At 37.4% G+C, this 24,970-nt stretch overlaps 1 long non-coding RNA gene and 1 other non-coding gene across 3 annotated transcripts; one reads left to right on the top strand and one right to left on the bottom strand.

The window, feature by feature from the left end:
* The first annotated feature begins 261 nt into the window (after positions 1-261).
* Positions 262-365, top strand: LOC111759486 (U6 spliceosomal RNA). Its single transcript, XR_002793454.1, has one exon. It is a non-coding gene; the product is annotated as a U6 spliceosomal RNA (small nuclear RNA).
* A 15,562-nt stretch (positions 366-15,927) lies between these two features.
* LOC101424435 (uncharacterized) lies at positions 15,928-24,950 on the bottom strand. 2 transcript variants are annotated; one of them, XR_009184933.2, is made up of 5 exons: positions 24,221-24,950; positions 23,384-23,512; positions 22,536-22,737; positions 22,087-22,215; positions 15,928-20,767 (listed from the first exon to the last, which is right to left on the bottom strand). It is a non-coding gene; the product is annotated as an uncharacterized lncRNA (long non-coding RNA). The 2 variants fall into 2 exon arrangements; XR_009184927.2 differs by having other exon boundaries at positions 24,804-24,907.
* Between the last annotated feature and the right edge of the window lie 20 nt (positions 24,951-24,970).

Here is a 24,970-nt window from a genome sequence, read left to right as displayed (position 1 = left end):
GGATCAGTTTATGAAAGACCAAAAAATTATAATGTAGGAATTTGAATATACACAGAAGTAAAATATATGACAATAACACAATGGAATAGGTGAGGGGTATAACTGGAATTAAGTTATTGTAAAATAGCTCAGTTTTTAGGGAATTGATAAAAGTACAAATTAAAGGTGAAATAATAAGACCATGATGCATGTTGTAAGTAATCTCTAGGGTAACTTTTAAAATGGTAATGTAAGAACGTAAAACTAGAAAACCAATAGAATGTTTGTTTGGCAGCACATATACTAAAACAGGAATGATACAGAAAAAATTAGCATGGCCCCTGTGCAAAGATGACACACAAATTCATGATGTATTCCATATTTTTCTTAAAACCATCAGAAATTTATACACTTTATTTAGGTGAATTGTATGGTATGTGAATAATACCTTGATAAAGCTGTTATATATTTTTAAATGTTGAGAAAAAATAATACAGAAAAATTAAATAATTAAAATGCTCTATTAATCTAAAAGATGAAAAATAAGGAACAAGTCAATATACAGGAAGAGAGATTCCCTGAGCCAGAGAAAAGCAAGCCCTGGGAAGAGAGGAGCCCAGGAAGCCTGAACCTTAGCAGACATTGACAGCCATCTTGCTTCAACATGTGGCAAAAGAGTTTGGTGAGGGAAGTAGCTTATGCTTTATGGCAAGTTAGCTGTAAGCTTCTACCCAAAATAAATACCCTTTATAAAAACCAACTTATTTCTGGTATTTTGCATCAGAACACCTTTGGCTGACTAATACAGTAAGTTTAACAAATTTCAAATAATTGTTATCATAAAGGTCACATTCTCTGACAATGTAATTCAGTTAGAAATAATTATCTTAAAAAAGCATTAAAAGATTTCCAATCAATGAAGATAGCAGCATAAAATGACCCTAGGGGGGGCATTCCCACACAGAATCTTTGAACAACTTGCAAAAATTGACAGAGTCCTCTTTCTCAAAATTCCAGAAAATAGTTAAAGAGTGGCAGTAACTCAGCAAGCACAAAATCAACAAACATGCAACTTAAAAATGGTAGGAAAAGTCATAGCTTCCTTGCTAGTCCTCTCCTACTCCCACCTGTAGTAGTGGCATGGAGTTGAGTTTCACATTTATTTTGGTTTCTGTCCCTGTCCCAGAAGGTGTAGGGTAATCCCTATGTACATACTGTGTGGTGTGTATCAGTGTCAGTCTATCGGATGGCAGCCTGAAAGACCGAACCAGGAAATCATCTCTGGCCTGCCCTCCCAGAACTTGCCTGTAGGAAGAAGTAGCTTGCTGATAGCTAAAGCAGTGCAAGAAACAATTAGGTCAAAGTGGCATGGGGCAAAGAATTACCATCTTTAAGACATGCAGCAAAGCAATTGAGAAGAGCAAAAAGTCTATTTCATAGGGACCAGAGGGGCATTTTGATTCCTGCAAATAGGGGTATTCCTAAGACCATGAGCAAACACAGTACAAGACAAGATGCAGGGAGAGGATGCTGCAATTCTCTTTCACCTTTGGCTGATCTTCTTGACAGATGTACTAAACTCTTAAGGACAGCATCAACCAACACAGAGCTAATTTACAATTACTGTGAAAAGTATTTTTTGTGTGTGTTGGTTTGTTTGTTTTTCTTAGATCCTGATACTCAAAGAAATCTCTGCCATGTCATCAGCTGGATATATAAATGAGGAACAGGCAGGTTAGGAACCAAATCCCAGAGTTAACACATTAAAATATTAAAATATACAGTGTAAAAGATTAAAAGACAAAGAGCTAGAAAATGATGGACCATCCAAAGGACCTAAACAAAAATTCAGAAACTATCAAAGAAGAAGACTAGACTTGGGATATAACTGACGAAGACTTTTTTAAGAAATTATCCTCAATATGCCCAAGGAGATAAAGAAAAACAGGAAGAAAGAAGTAAAGGCTATCAGGAAGACAATAAAAGAATAATAAAAGAATCTCAAAAAAGAGAGGGGAGCGGACTTGGCCCAATGGATAGGGTGCCCACCTACCACATGGGAGGCCCACGGTTCAAACCCCGGGCCTCCTTGACCTGTGTGGAGCTGGCCCATGCACAGTGCTGATGCACACAAGGAGTGCCGTGCCACACAAGGGTGTTCCCCACATAGGGGAACCCCATGCACAAGGAGTGTGCCCCATAAGGAGAGCTGCCCAGTGTGAAAGAAAGTGCAGGCTGCCCAAGAATGGCACTGCACACACAGAGAGCTGACACAACAAGATGATGCAACAAAAAGAAACACAGATTCCCAGTGCCACTGACAAGGATAGAAGTGGTCACAGAAGAACACACAGCAAATGGACACAGAGAGCAAACAACTGGGGGGTGGGGGAAGGGGAGAGAAATAAATAAAAAATAAATCTTTTTTTAAAAAAAGAGATAGAAATTTTTAAAAGGAACCAAGCAGAAACACAGGAATTGAAGATCACAAAGACTGAAATGAAAAATTCCCTAGGGGGTTTCAACAGCAAACTAGAGCTGGCAGAAGAAAGAATCAGTGAACTTGAAGACAAGAAAATTGAAATGATTCAGGCTGAGGAGCAGAAAGAAAAAAGAATGAAAAAAATGATCAGAGTCTAGAGACCTGTAGGGCACCATCAAGCATACCAATATATTTAACATAGGGCTCCCATACGAGAAGAAAGAAGGAAAGAGGCAGAAAGAAATTCAAAGGAAAGGAGCAGAAAATTTTCTAAATTCAACAAAATACAGGAATATACATATCAAAAAGCCCAATGGACTTCAAACAGGGTAAACTCAAAGAGAACCATGCCCAGATACATAGTAGTCAAATTGTTGAGTGTCAAGAACAAGGAGAGAGTTCTGAAAGCAGCAACTGAAAAGCAATGTGGTATGGACAATGGAGTCCCAATTAAAAAATCATTGAAGCAAGAGGTCTCCATGGGATTAATATTTAAAGTGATTAAAGAAAACAATGACCAATGAAGATTTTTATATACAGTGAGACTGCTTTTCAAAAATGAGGGAGAGATAAAGCATTCACAGATAAACACCAGCTGAGGTAGTTCTTCACCACTACACCTGCCCTCCAAGCAATGTAAAGGGGAGTTTTTCACACAGAAAGGAAAGGGTACTAGACAATGTAATGAAGTGGCATTATGAAATAAAGATTATCAGTAAAGGTAACCACACAGGTAATCACAAGTGCCGGCACTATTGTATTGTATTTTTGTTATGTAACCTCACTTCATACTTCCTACATTTTCTAACATGCAAGGACATAAAAAGTCATGATAAATTCATAGTTTTGGACTTATGATGAAAAAAGGTATAATTTGTAACAAGTACAACAAAAAAGATGGTGGAACAGAGAATATTGGAACAGTTTTTGTGTATGCTACTGAAGTTAGGTTAATAGCAATCAAGTGTTATTATTATAGATTTAGTATGTTAAATTTAAGCTCCACAGTATCCACAAAGAAAATACCTGAAAAATTTATATAGAAGGAAAGGAAAAGGGATTCAAAATGTTACAATACCAAAAAAAAAAAAAGAAAGTCATCATTAACAGAAAAATTGAGGTACAAAAAAGGCATAAGACAAGCAAGGACCAAATAGCAAAATGGGAGAAGAAAGTCCTGCATTATCAAATATTCTTTAAATGTTAAGGGATTAAACCCTCCAGTCAAAAGGCAGAGATTGGCAGAATGGATTGTAAAAGCATGAACTAACTGTATGCTGTTTATAAGATACTCAGCTTAAGTTGAAAGACATAAGTAGGTTGAAAGTGAAAGGATGAAAAAAATACATCATACAAATAGTTACCAAATGAGAGCTGGGATAGCTATACTAATATCGGATAAAACAGATTTTAAGTCAAAAACTGTTACAAAGGACAAAGAAAGTCACTACATACTGATAAAGTAGTCAATTCAAAAAATAGACACAATAGTCATAAATATATATGGACCTAATAGTAAAGCTCCAAAATATATGAAGCAAATAGTGCCAGATTTGAAAGGTGAAATAGACAGTTTTATATCAATAATAGGAAACTTCAATACACCATGTTTTGGGTGTTATGTGGAAGTTCTTCAGGTGATGAAGCAAAAAATAGTCAGCCAGCCAGTTGAGAATCCATGAAAAGACAGCTTTCTTAGATCAAAGGTTCTGAAGGGGGAGAAGGAAAAATGAGGGTGGCAGAAAACCCCACTAGGCTTACCTGACCCAAGCTTCTATGAGAGTCTGTGGGGAGAGTTGGAGAAGTACATATAGGTCCTGAGCTCTAACCTTTATTGTGACCCAGAGGGAAGATGTAGGACTTTCCCACAGACACTGGGAATTAGAAATTTAAAACACTATGACATAAAAAGCAGAAGTGGCAAGGGCCCTTTGGAGATGCTGAGGGCAGCATCTTATCATCCAAGCCATATGGAGATACGTGCCTTGATGATAAATTATGTGGCACAAAAGGGCAAGGGGCCAATCAGAGAAGAAGCACCAAGGGCTGTTCAGACAAAAAGTGGCAGGTGCCATTCAGAAATCATCCAAACTATTTGGAGGTACAGGCCCTTGTCTGCTAGTTGTGGTTACATCCAGCACAGGGCTAACTGGGGTGGTTGTTCAAAGGGAAACTGACAACTAAGTCAGGCAGAATGACAAAGCACCAAATATGATTTTTTTTATGTCTTTACACACGACTTTCAATAATTGATAGAGTATCTAGACAAAAGATCAATAAAGAAATTGAAAACTTAACTAATACTGTAGACCAACTAGACATAACAGACATATAGAACACCTCATGGAACATCAAGAGAATACAAATTCTTTTCTAGTGCACAAGGATCATTCTCCAGGATAAACCACATGTTAGCTCATAAAGTAAGTTTCAATACATTTAAAAGTATTAAAATCATACAGTGTATTTTTTCTACCACAATGGAATGAAGCTAGAAATCAATAACAGAGGGAGAACAGAAAAATTTGCAAATATGTGGAAATTAACACAATTTAAACAACCAATGGGTCAAAGAAGTCACAAGGAATATTAGGAAATACCTTGAAGTGAATGTAAATGAAAGCACAACATACCAAAATTATGCAGCAAAGGCAATGCTGAGAGGGAAATTTATAGTTCTAAATGCTGACATTAAAGAAGAAAGATCTCAAATCAGAGAGCTAACTTCACAACTGGAGGATCTAGAAAAAGAAGAGCAAATGAAACCCAAAATGAACAGAAGGAAGGAAATAACAGAGATTAGAGTGGTGATTAAGGAAATAGAGAATAAATACAAAGGGAAAGACTCAATGAAACCAAAATCTAGTTCTTTGAAAAGATCAGTAAAATTGACAAATCTTTAAGTAGACTGAAAAAAAAAAAAAAAGAGGATGAAGATAACTAAAATCAGAAATGAAAGCAGAGGGACATTACTACTGGTATCAGGAAATAAAAAGGATTATAAGTGGATATTTTGAACCACTGTGTGCCAACAATTTAGAAAACCTAGATAAAAAGGAAAATTCCTAGAAACACACAAACTACCTAAACACTCTCAACAGACCAATAACAAAGAGTTTGAATAAGTAATCAAAAACCACCTAAAAAAGAAAAGCCCAGGACCAGAAGTTTTGCTGGTAAATTTTATCAAACATTTCAAAAGAACTAATACCTACCCTGCTCAAACTCTTCCAAAGGAAAAAAAAAAAAAAATGAGAGGAAGTATTACTCCCTAACGCATCCTATGAGACCAATATCATCCTAATACCAAAACCAGGTAAGGATACTGCAAGCAAAGATAATCACAGCTCAATATTCTTGATGAATATAGCTACAAAAATACTCAAGAAAATATAGCCCAAACCAAATCTAATTGCACATCAAAAGAACTATATGAGAAGCAGGTGTGGCTCAAGCGATTGGGCTCCCATCTACCATATGGGAGGTACAGGGTTTGATTGCTGGGGCCTCCTGGTGAAGGCAAACTGGCCCATGTAGCTACTTGGCCTGAGAAGATGCTGGAGTGGCAAGATGACACAACAAAAAGAGACACAGAGGAGAGACAATAAGAGATGCAGAAGACCAGGGAGCTAAGGTGGCACAAAAGATTGAGCACTTCTCTCCCATTCTGGAAGGTCCCAGGATTGGCCCCAGGGCTGCCTAAAAAGAAGACAAGCAGACACAGAAGAAGATACAGCAAATATACGCAGAGAGCAGACAATGGGGTGGGAGGGAATAAAAAAATAATTCTTTTTAAAAAAAGAAACTATACACCATGATGAAGTGGGATTCCAAGTATGCAAGGATATTTCTCCATAAGAAAATCAATTAATATATTACACCATATTAACAGAATGAAGAGACAAAATCACATGATCAATTGATACAGGAAGACATTTGACAGTATCCAGCACACTTCTTGATAAAAACCTTTTAACCAACTAGAAATAGAAGGACTTCCTCAATATAAAAAAGTGAATATATGAAAAACCCACTAGCATCACATTCAATTGTGAAAGACTGAAAGCTTTCCCTCTAGGATCAGGAACAAGATAAGGATGCTCACTGACACCACTGCTATTCAACATTGCACTGGAAGTTCTAGCCAGAGCAATTAGGTAAAATTTTAAAAAAGAAAGAAATTTAAAGAAATTAAAAAACAGAAAATGCATACAAATTGGGAAGGGAGAACTAAAATTCTTCCTATGCACAGATGACAACCCTATATATAAAATCCTAAAAAATCCACAACAAAACTACTCAGGCTAATAAAAGAATTCAGCAAAGTGGTGATGTTTTAATTTCCTACCTGCTAAAACCAGTTCAATACAGTGAGTTGACCTGAACAATGAGAATTTATTGGTTCACAGTTCTGAGGCTGAGAAGTTCAAAATTAGGCATCAGCAAAATGATGCTTTCTTCCAGAAGACTGGCATTCTGGGACTGGCTGCTACCAATGCTTGGGTCCTAGCTTTTCTGTCACATGATGCCATCTTCTCCTTTCTCTTCCAAGCCCTGTTTATTTCCAATTTCTTACTGCTCCCCATGGCTTCTGACTTTTACTCAGCTTATAAAGGACTTCAGTAACCTGGATTAAAGCCCAACCTGACTCAATTGGATGACATTTTAACTGAAGTGACTCTTGAAGAGACCTTATTTACAATGTGTCTACACCCACCAGAATGTAGCCCAAGACTAAAAACATGTTCAAATTGGGATCCACAATTTAAGTCAAACAGGCAGGGTACAAAATCAACATTCAGAAATCAGTGGTGGGGAAGATGGCAACAGACTAACAGGCAGAGCTGAATACTCTCACAAGAGCAATGGAGAAAGAGTCAAAAGCTGTCCAAAGGACCTGCTTTGTGGTCAGCAAATAAGGAAAGTGCTACATAACTCCCAGGAGGGTGAGGGACAGAGAGATGAAGAAGCCAAAACAAGAAATGTAAGTTGCCAAGCCCCTGCAGCAGCTGGGAAGGGCTCCACTGATCCAGCCCCAGAATAGTAAGCTGGGGTAAAACCCTGGCTCACTGCAGCTAATTAAGAGGAAAGCAGACATCTTCCTGTCAGCTGTTTCAAGGGAAAAGGGAGAGGAGTTGGGGTTGTTTTCCTATTCAGCCAGCAGAGTCCACTTTGAATTGCCAATCTGGAGATTCAACACAGGAACACAGGAAAGCGGAGAATGAAACGCCTCTATGGAAAGGTGCATTGATGAGCGCCATCTGCTGGCAAGTCTGGAAATCGAAAGGATAAAAATTGTTCTTGGTGTTCTCTGTATCCTACACCTGGGAGAAAATCTGCACTCAACTAGTGAGTCCCTGGACCAATTTTGATAATTTAATCTGGGCAATTTTAAAGGTTTAGAATAAGTTTAGTCAAATATCAAAGAAGAGCTGTTAAAAAAAAGACGAGAGAAATTCGCCATCAGAGTAAATTCACCAACATATTTGATTTGTTTGAAGAGAGAATTAATGATTTTGAAGAAAGAAAAGTTCAGCAATTATTCTTATTGGGGTTCCCTTGTATGTGATGCTTTGCTTTTCTCTTGCTGCTTTCAGAATTCTCTCTTTATCTCTGATATTTGTCATTCTAAATAGTAGGTGTCTCAGGGTAGGTCTATTTGGATTTTTTTCTGTTTGGGGTGCATTGTCCTTCTTGGATATTGATATTTATGTCTCTCATAAGAGTTGGGAAGTTTTTGGTCAATGTAAAGACACTACAAAAAAAGAAAATTACAGACCAATAGCTCTAGTAAATATAGATACAAAAATCCCCAACAAAATATTTGCAAACAGAATCTGCAAGCACATTAAAAGAATTATGATCAAGTGAGTTTTATCCCAGGTATGCAAGGGTGTTGCATTCAATACAAGCATATCGGTTAGTGTAATAAATTACATTGGTAAATTCAATTAGAAAAATCACTTGATCTTCTAAATTGATGCAGAAAAGGTATTTGACAAAAAACAACCCCATTTCTTGATAAAAACCCTCCAAAAGATAAGAATAGAAGGAAGATTTCCCAATATGGTAGAGTATACATTAGAAAAAACTATAGCTAGAATAGTACTCAATGGTGAAAGACTGAAAGCTTTCCTGCAGAGAATAGGAACAAGACAAGGATGCTCACTGTCACCATTGTTATTCAATATTGTGAGGTTCTAGCTAGAGTAATTAGGCTAGATAAAGAAATAAAAGGCACCTAAATAGGAAAGGAAGAAGTAAAACTTTCACTATTCACTGATGATATTATCCTATATCTAGAATGTCCTGAAAAATCCACAACAAAGCTACTGGAACTCTTAGACAAGTTCAGCAAAGTGGAAGGATCCAAGATTAATATACAAAAATCAATAGATTTTCTTCTTTGAAGACAAAATGAAAAAAAAAAGACACTGGGGGAATAAACAGAGAAAATGTCATTGTACATACAAGACCAAAGATCTTACAATCATGAAAGACATAATGTCAAAATTTTTTTAATTTTATTTTTTATTATTTTAAATATTTTTTTAAAATTTGTATTTTATCTGATATTTTTAAAGCTATCATTATTTCATTTTATTATTAATTGTATTTGGTTATTTTGTGACTTCATTTTTGAAGAAGTTTTAGATCGCAGAAGGGTTACAACTGTGGCAGGGGAGGATCACTGGTGTAAGGTATCAATGATGGGAGATGCATGGGAGGAGATTCACCTGGGGCATACCTATAAGGTATATGAATGTGTTCAAGTGTTCATGGGGCATTGTCTTAGTGAGTGGAGATTCACACAATAACTGAAAGAATATAAAATTCCCATCCTGGGGAATTCTGCCACATTTTCTATTGGGACAGCAAGAATCCCCTGAGTACAAGAGCAGTAACTAGTGAAGGAGGATGGACCATAAACAGGCCCTTGATATTGATGACTGTACTTATGAGCCTTTACTTTTGAAATTGAAATTTAGTCTCATAAGGTGCCTAAAAGCTACGTCCTGAGAGCCTCCCTGTTGCTCGAGTGTGGCTTCTCTTTATGCCAAACTCAGCATATAAATGTATTACCTTCCCCCCAGCATGGGGCATGACTCCTGGGAATGAGCCTCCCTGGCACCAAGGGATTACTGCCAAGCACCAACTAGCAATGCAACTGGAAAAAGACCTTGACCAAAAGGTAGAAAGGGTAAAGACAAATTTTATATGGCTAAGAGACTTCAAAGTGAGTCAGGAGGTCATTCCAGAGGTTACACTTTTGCACTTCTCAGCTGGATCTCACTGACTGCCAAAGTAAATATTGTCTCAAATAGCAGGGCTCCAGAGGGCTCTGGAGATATCCACACACTATAGGCAGAGCAGACAGCTCAGGAGTTGGTGCCCTGCCAGTGGGCCCTACTGTGGAACTTATGCTCCCCAGTGTGACAGAGTTGGACTCAGTCATGGTTTCTCTACACATGGCTCCTCTGTCCCTTATTTGAACCTAGACTTAGTAAAAGATTTGATAGGTATATGTCCAAGAGACTTAAATCTATGAGCTGTTCATGTGCCAGTTGGACCCTGAAACTCAACAGAGTTGCAATACCTATGCTCCAGTTCATTGGACACCAATGACAACTAACAAGGACATGATGATGGACAATGACCAGCCCAAGGAGCAGAGTGAGTCTGCAACCGCAAGCAAGATAGTCCCATCCATCTGCCCCATGGGATCTAAACCTCCTCTCCATTAGAGGCAGAGTGGGCATCACCATCCCAGAATCCTCAGATTTGAGGAGTGAACAATGAACGAGTAGACTTACAGTTATTCTACTATAGATTTATTGTGATTCTAGCAATGGAAGAACTTTTATCATTGATGTGGAGGCAGTGGCCACTGGAGGTTCTGAGGGAGGGAGAGGAAAAGATAGGTGCAATATGGGGGCACTTTTGGGACTTGGGAATTGTTCTGAGAGACATTGCAATGACAGATACAGACCATTATATAACTTCTCATAACTTACAAAATTGTGTGGAAGAGAGTATAAATTACAACTTAAATTATAATACATGCTTAGTGGCAATGATTCAAAATATATTCATCAATTATAACAAATATACCACACTAACGAAGGATGTTGTTAATGCACAAATATGTGGGAGAGGTAGGGAGCAGGGCATATGGGAATCCCCTGCATTTTTTATGTAACATTTATGTAATCTGAGTATCTTTTTTTTAAAAAAATTTAAAGTATATAAAAACATCAATAGCTTTTCTATACACTGCTGATGTGCAATCTGAGGAGGAACTCAGAAAAAAAAATACCATTTACAATAGCAACTAAAACAGTCATATATTTAGGAATCAACTTAACTAAGAATGTAAAGGATTTTACTCAGAAAACTACAAAGCACTGCTGAAAGAAACTGAAGAAGACTTAAATAAGAGGACATTCCATGTTCATGGATTGGAAAACTATATATCGTTAAGATGTCAATTCTACCCAAATTCATTTACAGATTCAACACAATCCCAATAAAAATCCCAACAGCCTTTTCTGAAGAAGTAGAAAAACCAATTATCAAATTTATTTGGAAGGGTAAAGAGCTCCAAATAGCCAAAAAAATCTTTAAAAAGAAGAATAAAGTTGGAGGCCTCTCACTTCCAGACTTTAAAACATATTTCCTAGTTACAGTGGTAAAAACAGCATGGAATGACATAAAGACATATTGACCAAGGGAACCAAATAAAAAACTCAGAAATAGACCCTTACATCTACAGTCAAGTGATTTTTTAAAAAGGTTTTTATTTTTTTTCTTCCCCTCCCCCTCCTGTGCCTTGCTGTTTTTGCTGCCAGTGTCCATTCACTTTGTGATCTTCTGTATCTATTTCTTTTTTGGTCTTCTCTTTTCATCTTTCTCCTTTAGGATTCACTGGGATTAGATCCTGGGGGCTCTGATGTGCAGAGAGGTTCCCTGTCATTTGCGCCACCTCAGTTCCTGGTCTCTCCTGCACTTCACCTTGACTCCCCTTCTCTCTTTTTTTGTTGCATCATCATCTTGCTGTGTGACTCATTTGTGTGGGCACTGGCTAACTGAGCAGGCACTCAGCTTGCTGCATGGGCACTTGGCTCACCATGTGGACACTGGCTCACCACATGGGCACTCATGCAGGCACTCAGCTCTCTGTGCAGGCACTTGGCTAACCACACGGGCACTCTCTTGGGCACTTGGCTCACCACACAGGCACTCAGCTCACCATGCAAGCACCCACATGGGCACTCAGCTTGCTGTGCAAGCACTTTGCTCACCACATGGGCACTTGGCTCACCACACAGGCACTCAGCTTGCCATGCAGGCACTGGCTCACCAGGTAGGCATGCTTTCTCTTCTTGCTTTTCACCAGGAGGCCCCAGGAATTGAACCCAGGTCCTACACTATGGTAGGTAAAGGCCTTATCACTTGAGCCACATCCACTTCCCTCAAGTGATTTTTGAGAACAGTCTATTCAACAAATGGTGCTGGGAGAACAGGATAGCCATATCCAAAAGAAAGAAAGAAGATCCATATCTCACACCTCATACAAAAATTAAGTTACATTAGATCAAGATCCTAAATATATTAATAATAAAATCAACAGCCATAAAACTCCTAGAAGAAAATGTAGGAAACAGCTTCAAGATCTCATAGTAGGCAGTAGTTTCTTAAACCTTACAACCGAAGTATGAGCACCAAAAGAAAAAATAATTAGGACCTCCTCAAAATTCAATCCTTTTCACTTCAAAGGACTTTGTCAAAATGGTGAAAAGGCAGCTGAATCAATGGGAGAAAATATTTGACGATCCCATATCTGATAAATGTTTAATATCCATGATATAAAAAGAGATCATACAACTCAACAATAAAAAGACACATTACCTGTGGTGGTTAGGCTAATGTGTCAACTTGACTAGGTAATTGTGCCCAGTTGTTTGGTCAGGCAAGCACTGGGATAATTGTAATACAAAGACATTTATGGACTTTAGTCACCAGTGACTTTACTACATGGATAGCTGATTATATCTACATCGATCAGGGAGATTGCCACCAGCAATGAGTGAAGTTTTATCCAATCAATTGAATCCCTTAAATGGGGAAGTGTTTTCACCATTCAGAGAGAATTTCCCATCTTGTCTTTGGACAGCCAACATCTCCTGAAAACTCATCAAAGAGTTTCATTGGACTTTCATGTGGGCCCTCATTTGCAGCCTGCCTGTAGAACCTGGACTTGTGCATCCCCACGATCATATAAGAGACTCTTATAAAATTGCATATATTGACAGGTATCTGTCAATTTGGTTCCCTAGAACCCTGACTAATACACTACCTGATTAAAAAATTGGCAAAGACTTGAAAAGTCAATTGTCCAAAGAAGAAATACAAATGGTGAAGAAACACATGAAAAACTGTTCAACATCACTAGCGATTAGGAAAAAGCAAATGAAAATTACAACGGGATATCATTTCACACCTATTAGACTGGCTACTACAGAAAAAGTCAGAAAACTGTAAATGTTGGAGAGGATGTGGAGATATGAGAATGCTTATTCACTGTTGGTGGGAATGTAGAATGGTGAAGCCACTCGGATTTGTTTGTCAGTTCATAAAGAAGTTGAATATAGACTTGCCAAGTGACCCAGCAATACCATTACTAGGTATATACCCAGAAGAACTGAGAGCAGAGACACAAACAGACATCCGCACACCGATGTTCATAGCAGCTCTATTCATGATTGCCAAAAGTTGGAAACAACCCAGGTGTCCATCAACTGATAAATAGGTAAGCAAATTGTGGTATATACACCCAATGGAATATTATGCAGCAGTAAGAAGAAATGAAATTGTGAAACATATAACAACATGGATGAACCTGGAGAACAACATGTTCAGCGAAGCAAGCCATACACAAAAGGACAGATACTGTGTGATTGCACTATTTCGAACTAAATATACTGTGTAAACTCATGGAATTAATAATTAGAATAAAGGTCACCAGAAAATAGAAGGAGGGTAGAGAATGGAAAGTGGAGGGTTAATCTGTACAGAATTGTTTAAAAGGTTGTTTATAAATCTTTGGAAATGAATAGAAATGGTTAAAGCATATCATGGTATTTGTAATTAGCAGTGTTATTGTACAGATATATATGGCAATGGTTGTAAAGGAAAGTCTAAAGTCATGTAGATTACTAGAAGGAAGATTAAAAACTGTAACATGGGCCTGTATAAGATAGTAAAATCTCATGTAAAACACAAATATGGGTGATATTGCATATATGATTGTTTTTACAAAACATAAATACATATATATTAGAGAGAAGGTAAAAGAATAGCAACTAATAATGCAGGCAAGGCATAGGGAGATTGAGAAGTGATGAGCTTTGTTTGCTTTTGTTTATTATTATTATTATTGGAATAATGAAAGTGCTCAAGGAGTGATTGAGGTGATGAATGCACAAAAGTGATTACACTGAATACCACTGATTGTACTCCTCAGATGGATTTATGCTTTGTTAATATTTATCAGTAAAATTGAAAAAAGAAAACAAAGAATAAAATATTAGGAAATGAGTTGGGAGAAATAAGATTTCCAGAGAAAAATTTTACTGAGTCCTGTATCTACAAAGTCCTGGCCTATTTCATTCTTAATGTTTTTTAAATGAGCCCATTAAAGAACTTGTGCCCTATATGGGAGGAGGAAAAAAGAGATTTCAGTCCAATGTAACCTGCGTGAGAGAAAGGCAAGTGAAGGAAAGGTCCCATATACACACAAAAAAATCAGTGGTGTTTTATACCTTAGTAAAGAACAACCTGAAGTAAATCAAGAAAAAAATTTCATTTACGTAGCAACCAAAAGAAACAGATATCTAGGAATAAATTTAACCAAGGATGCAAATGGCTCATACATGGAAAACTGCAAAATATTGCTAAAAAAAATCAAAAAAGATCTAAATAAATGGAAGGACATTCCACGTTCATGGATTGTAGGACTAAATTTTGTTAAGATGTCAGTCCTATCCAAAGCAATTTACAGATTCAATGAATCTCAATCAAAATTCCAACAGCCTTTTTGCAGAAATGTAATAGCCAATCATAAAATTTATATGGAAGGGCGGAGATCCTTAAACAGCCAAAACCATCTTGACAATGAAAAACAAAGCTGAAATATTCATACTTCCCAATTTTAAAACTTATATATAGACCAATGGGATTGAACTGTGAGGTCAAAAATAAAGCCTTGCATCTATGGCCAATTGATTTTTTTATTTTTAAAGAAGTTTTAGATTACATATATGTTACATCAAAAATAGAGGGGATTCTCATATACCACACTCCCTCCCCTTCCACAGGTTTTCCCATTAACAACATCTTTCATTAGTGTGGTATATTTGCTATGATTGAAGCATTGCTACTAACCACGGTCTATAATTTACATTATGGTTTACACTTTGCACTATGCAATTTTATAGATTTTGACAAAATGCATAATGGCCTGTATCCATCATTGCAATGCCATGCAGATAAATTCCAATGCCCTAAAAAATGCCCCATGTTCCATCTATTCTACCCTCACCGTCCCCTCAGGACCTATGGTAACCACTAAGTTTCAATTTTTAAAGAATAAGGATCACAGTTACATGCATTAATATTGAGGGCTTGACATACTGGTCTGTTTTCTTTTATTAGGCAATGCCTATGTTCTTGAACACAGTAGGGCTCCCCAGAATGGGAGTTTAATATTTTTTTGTTTATTATGTGGGTCTCTACCCACTGAGATAACACCCTATGACAAGATGAACACTTTCATATTCCATAAAAGCATTCCCCAGGTGTGCCTTATCCCACATATCCCCTCACCTCCAACACCCAACACCAGGAACCCCCCCTGACATATTTGCCAAAAGAACATTATCAGTATTGTAGTTTTAACCATAGACCTAAAAATTCCGCGTTCACCTGTTCCTTCTTCCAGCCTTCCCCCCAGTTCAACCCAATCCCCCAGCCCTACTCCCTCCACATTCCAGCACTGTCAAGCCCACTCACACCCCTACACCATTACCCCCACCCACCACAAAACACACCCTTCCACCATACCATAGGTTTTGCCCATATTGAGCACTGGCTCACCACACTCTACTTCCTTTGTCTCCCGATAACCTATCTTCCAGACTCTTGCTCTGTGGAATCTGCTCAATTTGCTTAGGTCATATCATTGAGGTCACGTAATATTTGTCTTTCAGTGACAGGCTTACTTAACTCAACATAAGCTCTTTAACATTCATCCATGTTGTCCTGTGTGTCAATACTTCATTACTTCTTACAGTTGAGTAATATTCCATTGTATGTATATACCACAATTTACTTATCTATTCGTCTGTTGAAGGATACTTGGTGTATTAGTCAGTCAAAGGGTGCTGATGCAAAACACCAGAAATTGGTTGGTTTTTATAAAGGGTATTTATTTGGGGTGGGAGCTTACAGACACCAGGCCATAAAGCATAAGTTACTTCCCTCACCAAAGTCTATTTTCATGTGTTGGAGTAAGATGGCTGCAGATGTCTGAGAGGGTTCAGGTTTCCTGGATTCCTCCCTTCCTGGGGCTTGCTTCTCTTTCCTCTGTGTGCTTACTTCATGGGGCTCCAGCTTAAGGGTTCAGCATCAAACTCCAACATCAAAAACCCCAATTCTGTCCTTTACCATGCCTTTTATCTGTGAATCCCACCCACCAAGGGGGAGGTTTACTTAATCATATAAACCTCTGAATCCAATATAATCTTATATACCCAAAGGAAAAGATCAGTTGACAAACATAATCCAGTATTTCTTTTTGGAATTCATCAGTAATATCTAACTACTACACTTGGGTTGCTTTCCGTTCTTGGCAATAGTGAATAATACCACTATGAACATTGGTGTGGACATATCTGTTTGTGTCCCTGCTTTCAAATCTTCTAGGTATATACTCAGCAGTGGGATTGCTGGATTATATGGCAGTTGTATAGTTAGCCAAAGGGGTGCTGATGCAAAGTGTCAGAAATCAGTTGGCTTTTATAAACTATTTATTTGGGGTAGACTCTTACTCACAAGGCCTAAAGAGTAGTTACTTCCCTCACCATAGTCTGTTGCCATGTGTTGGAGCAAGATGGCTGCTGGCCTCTGCCAGGATTCAGGCTTCCTCTTCCTCTAAGGCTCCATGGCTCTCTCCCCAGGGCTCCACTGTCAAAAACTAAGCTCTCTCCTCTGCCGTGTCATTTCCTGTGTTAGTGTCTACCCACCAAGGAGAAGGGAACTCAACATCCTACTGACATGGCCAAAAAGCCCAAATCTTAATTCAATCAAGTGAAAGTGAAACCTCTGGATTTAATCAAAGAGTATCATGCCCAAAGGACAATTAGAACCCCTTGATTACAACTATTATGGTATTGTTTAATACCTTTATATGATAAGTCTAATTAATTTATTTTGTATCTGATAGTTGGAATTGTTACATGGTTACTTATATACTTAGCAAGGGGTGAAGTCAATACAGAAATTTCAAGATGGGGAAACTTACTAGTTATCTATTGCTGCATAACTCACTAGCTTAAAATAACATTTGTTATCTCACAGTTTTTATAAGTCAGGAAGCCAGGCACCGCTTAGCTGACTCTTCTGCTTGAGTTTCTCAGAGTTTCTAATTAAGGTGTCAGCCGGGGCAGCAGTGTATCTCAAGGATCAACTGGGGAAAGATTCATTTCCAAGCTCAATTAAATGGATGTTGGCAAAATTTGTTTCCTCTCAGACAATTGGACTGAAAGCCTCAGTTCCTCATTGTTACCTAAGACTGCCCTCAGTTCCCTGTAACATTGGTGTCTCCATAGGGCAGTTCGGAACATGGCAGCTTGCTTCATCAGAGCAAGCAAGCAAAAGGGTGAGAGAGAGAGTGCTAGCAAGATGGAAGTCACAGTACTTAAAACCTAATTTCAAAAGAGACATCCTTTCATTTTTGCCATATTCTATTCATTAGCAAGTCACTAAGTCCAGTTCACACTTAAAGGGCTTACACAAAAACATGGATGCTAGAAAACTGGAATCATTGAGTTATTTCAGAATCTGCCTGCCAGGGACAAATTCTTTGACTTAGCTCTTATTACCAGTCAACCTTCAGGGACAATAAGATTCATTTTTAATTCATCAATGTATCCTTCACATCACCAAGTACATAGTAAATAGTCCAAAACCTTTGATGTTAAGTGATTGGAATTATTTCCTTTTTAGTGCACAGTTAGGTGAGCAATCACCTTTCTGGCACCTTCTTAAGTTGTTTACGCACTCTTGGATTTGCTCTTGCTCTGGGGAGAAAGTGAAATGTGGAGAAATAAATAACTCAAACTTGTTCTAGAATGAAAGCAAGTGAATTCTGACATTTTTGTCCAAAATGTTCCAAGCCTTATCTGACATATAAGATAAATTCTCATCACTTTATCTGCCTTTATATTTCTGTGAAAACATAAAAGTTGTAACTTCCCATTTTCTTTATTTATAATATTTATAAAACTAAAAAGTATTTTGAAAAAAGAAACATTTTAAGAAAGACACGCCATAACAAATTACATCTCATCACCAAGAAAGGAGTTAATTACCACCAATTCAGTCACTAAGGTCTGAATATGTTCCAGAATAGGTCAAGAATTCTAGTCTGGTCCTGGATTTTCCTGTCCTAGTTGTATTTTCAGAGCCATTTTTAGGATTTGGGGCATTTTAGTACAGGAAAGCTTATCAGTCAAGCATAGAACAAACTGAAGCAGATAATGCTCATCAAACTTTCTCCCGTACTCCAGCCCAGGATTAAATATAGATCATCTCCACTAAAAAGTGAAGAGGTTTATTTTTCAAACAGAAAATTCAATGGCATGAAAAAGAATTACTTTTTCTTACCCTCATAATTAGACTACAGTATGGCAAGAGTAATATCATCATGGTGAGAATAAACAAATGCTGTAAAAAGAGGGTGTATGACCATGTTACATTGAACATTCATAAAAATTATCTCTTGAAGTAAAAATTTTAAAATGTAAAGGTTAAACCATAATCAAATTAAAAGACAAATGACAAACAGGGAAAATGTATGCAACACATATGACAGATTAATTTCCTTTGTATATAGAACCCAAGTCAATAAATTTTTAAAAATCCAATAGAAAAATTGGCAAAGGTCATGACTAGACAATACACAGGAAGGGAAAAACTAATAGATTCTTAACATATGAAAATATATTCAACATCGCTCATAAAAGAACATTTAAAAATACAGTAAGATATGACTTCCAATTTGTTACATTAACAAAAATCAAAGTTTTATAATGCTTTAGCAAAAAAAAGGGCATTTTCACAGTGGTGGGAATGCAACTGACAAAAATCTTTTTAGAAGGCACCATCAAAGTTTAAAGTGTTTAAATAAAATGCACACAGCTTGTGACCCAATTATCTCACTTATAAGAATTAATTCTATAGGGAAGTGGATATGGCTCAACGGATAGAGTTTCCACCTACCATACAGGTCCAGGGTTCAATACCCAGGGCCTCCTGGCCCATGTGGCAAGCTGGCCCACGTGGAGTGCTGCCAAGCACAAGGAGTGTCACCCCACACAGGGGTGCCCTCCGTGCAAGTAGTGCAGCCCTGTGCAGGAGTGCAGACCGCCCTGGAGTGGCATCATCCACACAGAAAGCTGACGTAGTAAGATGACACAATAACAAAAAAACAGACACAGAGAAGAGACAATATGAGATGCAGTGAACTAGGGAGCTGAAGTGGAGCAAGAGAATGATCACCTCTCCTACTCTGGAAGGTCCAAGGATGGGTTCCTGGAGCCACCTAATGAGAATACAACAAACACGAACGAACAACAAATAGACACGAGAGCAGACAATGGAGTGGAAGGGAGGGGGGAGAAATAAGAAAAACAAAATTTTTAAAAAAAGAATTCTATAAATTTACACATGTATACAAAATATATATAAGGATATTAATTTAAGCAAAAGATTGGAAAAGAACTAAATGTCCACCAAAAGAAGACTGTCAAATACAATATACTCTATACGATGGACTATTATATAACCTTCAGAAGGAGGGATTTTATTTGTATTGTTATGGAACTATCTCTAAAATATATTTAGAGCAAAAGTGATTTACATGTACAATGTGTGTAGTATGCTATCATATGCTATTATATTCTATATTTGTGTGTGCATACATATGTATCCTCTTCAAGAATTTTTTAAAAACTGGTAAAAATAGTTGCCTGTGGGGAGAACTGGGGCTTGAATGGGAATATTTTCATCTGGAACTCTTTGAACTTGTTCATGTGTATTTTTAAGAGTATCACCTGCTTAAAAATACAAATATTTTAACAATTTAAAGGCTAAAATCACACATGAGGCATGTTGGGTATGTACATTTTCCTTGGGGCTCAAAGAAAATTTTATACAATTAGGAATAAAGATACTTGTTCATAAGCATATGCTATTCTAGTTTCAATCAAATAAAGAAAACCTCTATCATGCTGGCAAAGAATAACACTTTCAATTTTTATTTCAGTTGAGCTAAAAATGACTGTCTTGGTCTCTTTAAAGTTACATTTTCTATCAAGTCTTTCTTGTTCCAAAGTGTATTACTTGGGTTTCAGAAAGTTTGGCTCTTTCATGTAGATGAAAGAAAACTAAATATGAGAGTCATAGAACTAAAAATGAGTTTTCAAAAAACCACCTAATTATCATGAAAGCTTTTGCCCCATAGGAAAGCAGCAATAATGAAGAGGAAGAATACAAGATTTGGAATCCTTTTTTTTGGTTGTACAATAGGAAAATAATAGAGAAAGAAATGGTTTATTTACCAAATTTACTTGGATGTGAGGTCAGGTTCATTAAACTTAAAAAAATCTAAATCTTTGGAACTTGGGGAATTAATATTGTTCTTGGATTCATGGTTCAAGCAAGTCATTTCATTTTCTTTGTCTCTTGATGTGGAAGATTTAACAATAAATTGACAGAATCATGAAACTTATCAGTTATATTTGACACCAAAAGGCTAATTTGTACAGATAAACTAAAAATTGAAAATGAATGTATTCAGATATTAAATTACAGAACTGTATAACAAATACAAATCCATTAACAATTTTCCAGAGGAAACAACAAGAAAAAACAGCATCAATAAAGTATGGTTTTTATCATCATTCTCAAAAATTCCTCCTCATTTATTTCTCCATCCCCATCATGATCAGCTTCATCAAGTATTTCCTGTAAAACAAGATGTAAATAAGATATATGAAATCAATTAAAAATTAATATTTGATGTAAATGAATATTTGAATACATACTCAAAACTAAATTTTATTTTAAACGTATTTATGAGCACAACTAAAGTGAGAGTATTATAGTGTCATGCTAGAGAAAAATAAGCAGAATTTACCTTAAGCTCATCATCTGTTAAATTTTCCCCTAGTTCCTTAGCAACCCTCTTGATATTGATTAGTGTTACACTTCCTGTATCATCATCATCAAATAATTTGAAAGCTTTCAATATTTTTTTCATCTTTTTCACTTTTTAAAAAAGAAACAACTAGATGTCACTAGTCTTTTATTTTTCTCTCAAGGGGGACTTAGTAGATATTTGTGGTCTAGGGCAGCAATATACCAGCTAGCCAAGCATAGTTTTTACTCTGATTTTTAAGAATTGTTCTAATGCCCTCACACCTGCCTTTCAGGTATTTAAATCCAGGGTTTATTGGAATGGAAAAGGCACAGGGTGGCAAAGAGAATATGTCCAATAATTCAGATCCATTACCAAAAATATAACCTCCATGAAAACCAGGAGCTTGTTGTTCTATTCAATACTTCAACACCACACTTTACAGCAATGCATGGCAAAAACAGGCAATCCATAAATATTTGCTGAATTCAATGCTTCAAAATCTGGTCCCATTTTCTCTGTCCTGCCATATGTCTCATTATTTCCTAAGAAAAAGCCTCTTCCCCAGACTGGACAATCTTTTCACTACCCCGTTTTTTGTTGTTTTTTTTTTAAGATTTATTTTATTTATTTGTCTTCCCTTCCCCTCCTCCCCATCCCATTGTCTGCTCTCATGTCCACTCGGTGTGTGTCCTTCTGTGTCCACCTGCATTCTCCACGGCACCCGGAATCTGTGTCTCTTTTTGTTGCATTATCTTGCTGCATCAGCTCTCTGTGTGTGCCGTGCCACTCCTGGACAGGCGGTGCTTCTTTTGTATGGGGCAACTCTCCTTGCAGGACGCACTCCTTGGCGTGGTAGAACTGCACTTGGGCCAATTCACCACACAGGTCAGGGGGTCTTGGGTTCGAACCCTGTACCTCCTATATGGTAGGCAGACTCTCTATCAGTTGAGCCACATACGCTTCCCCCATTACCTCTTGAAAACATCTATTCTCATTTTTAATCTTGTCATTCCTGTCTATCTAAATCCCACCCATCCTTAAAAACATGATTCCAAAACCTTGCCCTATGAAACATCTGATTGCAACAGCCCCAAACAGAAGGCTAATGGTTGTATTTCTTTGAAAAATAAAGTCATTTCTGTACCATTTTCACACTCATTATAGCCAAAGAATCTTTAAAACCAATGGTGCCAATTCCTTCATTGTCAATTTCAGCAATCATTTTTTTAACATCTTCTTTCTTTGGTTCAAATCCTAAAGCCCACGTTGCAATCTGAAATAGGTAGCAAATAAATTATAATATACCATGATCTCATCCATAGTTTTTAAATTACCCATTAATTTACGACCTTCTCTCTTTTCACCATGGACTGTGCATAAACTTAGATAATCAGGTTGGCCACAGTTCCAGTTCAACCATGTTACAAGGTGTGTCACTCACATAACTGGCCTTTGGCCACTGAGACAAATTTTCCTCATTTATAAAACAAGACTAAAATGCTTAACAATTTCTAGGGTAGATGTATGCACTGAACAGACTTTATACCAAGCTTTCTGAAGACTATTTTGAAAAAAAAAGGACTTAAAGCTTACCACAAATAAATTTGTTGTTTTAAAAATGTTTTAGAATCGGAACTATTTTCAGCACCTTCAATTTTTTTCTTATCTATGGTTCCAGATCCATCAGCATAGAATAAATCAAAGGCCTCTTTAATTTCTTCTTTTAGGTTTCATTCAATTCAATTTTTACTGCCCTTTTCTTCCACTGGTCTAAACTTGTACAGTAGTTGGATGCCTGTAATATTATAAATATGCACATAGGTGAAAGATAAACTCATAACTGGAAAAGTTACCAGAACCAGACTAATTGATGACAAAATGATTAAAACTAATAAACATATTCAGGTTTCCTATTGCCCTATTATTAAATAATGAACCTCAGCAATAACTCCTTGCTGACATTTGTACTTTAAGTTTTTAAAGTCTTGTTGGAAAGCCTGGCTCTTTTTTCCACTTAGATTTTCCTTTTGAGAGAGAGAGGAGATAAAGGAAGGTATACTAAAAATGGTGTTTTTTCAGAATACAATTAGTCTTACTTGGTAAATTTGAAAAGTGGTTGTTTAATATTTACTTTCATTTAAGCCTAGATGTCTTGCAGTAAAATATGCATTTTGTGTGTGTGGGACATACTTGATTAGAACATATCCTTTCCCACCTTTTTCTAGTAAGCCTGTACTGCAGAGGCTAAAAAGTCAAAATCTACATTTTCCAGGTGAAAAATTACTCCAGATTTCTGGTAAAGAATAAACATTGAGTCAATTTGTATTCACCTAATATTTAGAAAGTGGAGGCCCTTTTCCTACTGCGTTTTGCTATTTTCTGCTGACAAGCAGGGTCATAGAGATGTGGGGTTTTATTGCAGTCTCATTTCAGGATCTTACCTCCAGCTCTGGGTTAAGAAGCAATGGTAATGGAGGCAGTAACTGGGCTCCATGTTTCAACGTACATAGTCACCAGCTTCACGTGGGTTAAGAGTTGCTTGTGGCAGCTGCAGATTCTTGATTCTTGGACTGCGGATACACCGGTGTTATTTTCAACTCAATAATTCCAATGGCAGCCTTCTGAATTCTTGCCATACCAAATTAGTAGTTCCCCTGGGCAGTCAGTTTTTCAGAGTTCTGAATGGCCTTCCTTGAGGCCAAAACTACAGTCTGGTCCCCCAGTCCCTCCAGCAATTTTTAAGCATCTTATTCTCTGTATTCAATTCCTTTCTTCTAAGAGTAGTTTCTATTTCCAACACTGAACTTAACTGATACAGACTGTTGATATTAGTGGTTGAATAGTCTGTTTTATTTTACTATCATGAGCATCCCTGACAGTCCAAGTATTTGCAGTACAGTCACCCATTATCAAAGTTAGAAACCTGGAGATCATTCATAATTCCTTTCTTTTTTCACCCCTACATCCAAATATTGACCAGATTATTTAGATCTACCTCTTGAAGAGCTTTTGAATCTGTCTTCTACATTCCACGCTTAATGAAACTGCCTTAGTTCTGCTATTTCCTACCCGGATCACTGCAAGTTTCCTAACAAGTCTCTCTACTTCAGTCTTCCAAGCTTCCCAATGCCTTTCCTCCACCCAACCTTTTCTAAAATGCAACTCTGATCGTGTTATTCCCCAGTGTAAAATCCTTCAGTGGTACTCAATTGCTTCAGGACAAAAATCTACAATCTTTCATGACCTTTGTGCCCGCTGCCCTTCTCCTCCATCTTTACCTGATCAAGTCAGTTGAGAGACCAACTCCTATAGGAAGTTTTCCTTTTCCCTTTTCCTTTCTCTAGGGTACTTTTCACTGTTTTGTAACCATCTCTTCTCTTTTCTCCCCCATCAGATTGTGACTACTTAACAGCAGGTCAATTTTCCTTTTAATATCTTAAGCCCCATCAAATGGATATATTAGTAGGCCCTCAATTGTTAATTGAATAATAAATTTTATTTGGAGCTAACATTCTGGGAAATGAATTAAAGAATAAAAATCCTAGACTTCTGAAGGACGAATCCTGGTTCCATTACAAACACAGCATTCCAAGGGAGATAATCTCCTTCGCAAACCCTTTGCAGAGAAGAAGCTTGGACAAGCCTTTCAAAAGAAACAAGACAGGGATCTGTTCCATAGGGACTTCCACCAGACTGCTTCTCCCACGTAGGAGGCTAGATAGCCTAAGAGAACTATGAAGTGATGGGAAAAATGAATTGGAGAACCGTTCTTCTGTCTAGAGTCGGAGGGCTTACTGATGATACCAGACGGTCATGAAAAGGAGGCGAATAACACATAATAACACACAATCTCTTCCTTACTGTGGGAAGAAACTGTCAGCCCCAGCCCCAACAGGAAGGTATAGCGTCGCACTCGCCATGTCACCAACCAGCGCCCTCGGCCGGGACCTCCCAGCCTCACCCTCCCTCCGCGAAACCCCACCGCATCCTAACTGCTCCCCAACCGTTGCTAAGGTTGTGTTCACAGC

Source organism: Dasypus novemcinctus, chromosome 1, assembly GCF_030445035.2.
Source record: "Dasypus novemcinctus isolate mDasNov1 chromosome 1, mDasNov1.1.hap2, whole genome shotgun sequence".
In the NCBI taxonomy this organism is placed as follows: Eukaryota; Metazoa; Chordata; class Mammalia; order Cingulata; family Dasypodidae; genus Dasypus; species Dasypus novemcinctus.
Note: the sequence above shows the minus strand (reverse complement) of the source record. Positions and strands in the feature narration are given on the sequence as shown.